This window comes from Myotis davidii, unplaced genomic scaffold, assembly GCF_000327345.1.
Source record: "Myotis davidii unplaced genomic scaffold, ASM32734v1 scaffold61, whole genome shotgun sequence".
In the NCBI taxonomy this organism is placed as follows: domain Eukaryota; kingdom Metazoa; phylum Chordata; class Mammalia; order Chiroptera; family Vespertilionidae; genus Myotis; species Myotis davidii.
In genome coordinates, this window is record NW_006291729.1 from 2,400,574 (window position 1) to 2,404,852 (window position 4,279).

Below are 4,279 nucleotides of genomic sequence, written 5' to 3' on the forward strand. Positions count from 1 at the left end.
TTTGTAATGATGTTTACTTTGAATTTATATTATTTCACACAAACACTCCATCCATGCTTTTCTTCCGCCCCTCCGGTACAGTTTATGAACCTATTATGGCTCTCGAGTCAAAATTTTTGCCCACCCCTGCGTTAGGGTTAGGGTTAGGGTTAGGGTTAGGGTTAGGGTTAGGGTTAGGGTTAGGGTTAGGGTTAGGGTTAGGGTTAGGGTTAGGGCTAGAGTTAGGTTAAGGGTTAGGGCCAGGGTTAGGGTTAGGGTTATTGCTAGGGTTAGGGTTTGGGTTATGTTTTGGGCTAGGGTTAGGATTAGGGTTAGGGTTAGGGTTAGGGCTAGTTTAGGGTTAGAGTTAGGTGTAGGTTTAGGTACTATCTTCAGTTCTTTTCTACTTGTATGGTAAAGACAATGAAGACACTATGAACCTGGTCCTGAATCATGTGGAGAAGGACATGAAAGGTCATGTGTAGATAGAGACCTAGTAGCTTCTCTTACAACATTGTCCTTCAAGACACAGCTCTTGCGTCACCTCTTCCAGAAAGTTTTTCTTGAACTCTGACCTCCAACAGGGGCTCTACTCCACCTCTGGGTTGTGGTCTCCCTGAGCGCAGGGTGCAGTCTAAGTCCTCCCTCTAGTTTAATGGCCCTCACTGCCCTGGCACAGAGTCAGGGCTCAGGAAACACATGTTGAACGAATGAAGATTGACTAGAGACATCTCCGGGCAGGCCAGAGAACTTCGTCTCACCGTTTTTCATAACACAGGAGTTGGGCATGAATGTCGTGGCTGAGATGTTTATGCCAAGGGGTGGGGAGGACATTTGGGGAGGAAACAAAAACAACTGGTGCACTGGGAAAAGCAACCTTTCTAAAAATGGCCACAGTCGTCTTCATTACATAGGAGGATCTGCCACTTTTAGCATATTGAATGCAGCTGGCAGCAGGGTGGTGCTCAGAGCTGTGAATATGAAGAGCAACCATGATCTGACTGGACTGTCTCAACTCTTCCTACCATTTAAGGGATGGAAACCTAGAATATATGGGCTCTTGCAGGCATTATGCTGTGTTTGTTCTTGAACCAGGTTTAATAGACTGTTGTTTCTTTGCAAAGCCAGTGCTCCTTGATGTGTTTTAGCCAGAGATGCTATTCTGGAGAGTAATGCAGATTTGTCTTCATGTGAGGGAGATTTTTAAAAAAATATATTTTTATTGATTTCAGAGAAGAAGGGAGAGGGAGAGAGAAATACAGAAACATCAATGATGAGAGAGAATCATTGATCGGCTGCCCCCTGCACGCCCCCTGTGGAGGATCGAGCCTGCAACTGGGGCATGTGTCTCTAACTGGAACCAAACCTGGCACCCTTTAGTCTGCAGGCCAACACTATCCACTGAGCCAAACCAGTTAGGACAGGGAGATTTTTTATATGATTGCACTAGGGTCAATATGCAATTTACCGAGGTATGTAGAGTGGTGGCCTGAGACTGTTCAGCCTGGGGTGCCTCTGAGGCCACTCCTGCTGCATGAATCTCTGTCAGGACAACAGGGGTTCCTTGGGATGAGCTTGGCCGTCCTTGCCCCTACCCTTTGGACTTGCTGATATTTGTCCTAAGAGTTTATCTTCAGCTTCTTGTCATAATGAGGAGACTTTTGTTAAACTGGCTTCTGCCATTATATATTTTTTAGGATGCATATCTCTTGTTTTCTAAGTATACACTTGCTATGTTACTAAACACACTTTTACAAGCCCCACACAAAGTATGCACCTCAAATGTGATTCTGACCCTTGCTGGTGGGGAACCCTCGGTGAGTCTTAACCCTCCAGCTCACCAGAGCAGACCACTGGGCTCTGGACGGGTGTGGATTCCCAGGAGATGTCAGTGGCCCTTGGCAATTAGAAGGCAGTGTGATACATGAGAAGTGAGAAAAGCATGGCTCACGCTTCAAATGCTGCTACTCTTTCAATAAGTGAATTTGGCCGAAATCCTGAGACTCTCCAAACCCAGGTGTGCTTTATCAGAATATTGACAACTCTTCTGCTGATTTTTGAAATACTCTGTTGGGAAAGCTAGTCGGGGGGCGGGGGGGTGGGGTGTGGAAACTGCAGACACCAGGGGCAGGGGGTGGGGCAGGCTGACAGGGGCCTGGCCTTGCCAGGCAGTTTGCCCTGCCTGGTTGCGGACTGCCTCCGAGGACGGTCTCAAGGGCATCCACCTTCCTACCAGCTCACAGATGCCTTTTGCAGGGCCAGGGCCTAGAAGTTGCAACTCTGATCTAAGACATGGGTGGCAGTTCTGACCCATAAAGGTGATTGACTCAGTTTCCCTGTGGCCTGTTTACCTCCCAATGATTCACTTCCATGTGATTCTGCTGCTGTGGTGAGATCTGGGTTAGCAAAATTGTCACTTGTATGACAGCCAAGTCATCCCACAAAGATCTCATATATATTTACTAGAGGCCAGGCACATGTCCCTAGGCCTGGCCTGCAATCAGGGCCATCTTCCCTGGCTGCCCACAGCTGGCCGTCCCCCACCTCCCCACCCAGTTCCCCATTCGACATCGGGTGATCGGAGCCTGCTGGCCAAGGGGAGTAACTCAGAGGTTGGCCATTCTGCCCGCTCGCCGGCCCCACCCCGACCATGGGATGCCCTCTGTGTGTGGGGAGACCGGTGGGGCTGGGGCCTTGGCCTGGTGCCACCAGCCATCCCACCCCTGGTTCCCCATTCACCATTGGGTGATCGGAGCCTGCCGGCTGGGGAAAAGGACCAAGAGGTTGTCCGTGCGCCTCATAGTGACTGGTCGAGTGGTCGTTCTGGTCGTTTTGCTGTTAGGGTCAATTTACATATCACCCTTTTATTATATAGGATACACTGACTTAGGGCACTTTACTTCTTCCTTGATAACATAATTATATACCACTTTTAGGATAGAGACCAAAGGACAAACAGATAAAGGAAGAAAAGTAAATAGCTTAACAATCTGGGGTGATCATCTTTAAAATGTAACATACATTCAGTTCTAACCTCCCTCTCTCTTTATTTCCTCAGTCCCTCTTGCCCTTTCTCCCTCCTTGCTTCCTTTATGTGTTTATTCAATCAGACATTAGATCAGCAAATATTCCTGATATTTTCTACACGCTCATTGTTGAGGACATCCAGATGGCAGGACGCATAGTCTTGCCCATGAGGAACTCAGGTGACAGTGGGGGAAGCTGACAAGAAAGGAGCCCATCACATGCTCTCGGAGGACTTCTGTGACAGATGCGGCATCAGGAGCTGTGGGGCCATGGATCCAGCCTTGGGGGCGGTAAAGAAGGACTCTCTGAAAAACAATGTAGATGGATTGAGTCCTAAAGAATGTGTAACAATTTGTGAGGCCAAGTGGTGGGTGAGTAATCTTAGGTAGACTGATCAGAAGGCCCATTGGTTCGAGTCTATGGTATGTTTCCAGCTGCCACCGCCCACAGCTAAACACAACTGATTATGAAATACACTGCGTCTGAGTAAATACAAATTATTCATTAATTAGCAAAACCACACTTTTTCTGTCATCAAGCTCAGAAAATATTGTTTCCTCTGGTGGTGTGAGTTGTATACAGAGATATGACCAGTGATGTTTTCAGGATCGATTTGGTCACAGACACGGATACAAATATTTCCTGAATACATGGTCCAGTTCCTCCAGGATCCCAGATGTTGTGCATTTGGCATTGAAACGGGTGGCACGACCTTCAGGAGACTACACAGCTCAATGAAGGGAGACAGTTTCATGGGCACCAAGGCCGTCTAGAAAGATTCTGGAGAGATGCCTACAGATTGGAGTCTTGATTGATTTCCTAGGATGAAAATTTATGAATGACTCTCATTACTGGGTTTGCTGAGAGCTGGGCCCCAGTCTCTAATACTGGGGATGCTCCTGTTACAACAGAACAAGCCAGGGGCACAGCCCAGGGCTGTCCAATGCAGGAAGTTTGGGGACAAATTCCCACCCACCCCCTCAGCTCAGGTAGTTAAGTATAGCTTTGTCCACTTGGGCCATTTGTCCTTCTGGGCCCCAAATCCAGCACAGTGACCTGCTCTCACCTAGACTCGCAGTTTACGTTGCCAGGACTGTATCAGTTAAAAAGAAAAGAGTTTCATCCTGCTTTGCAAATGCTTATTTTCTCACAGTGACTAAAGGAGAACATAGCCACACATGGCAGTGGCAGAAGAGGGCTGAAAACAGAGGGACAGAGGGAGATGCTCTTGGTTTGAACTGTGTCTTTTATTCTGTGAAGTGGAATGATATTG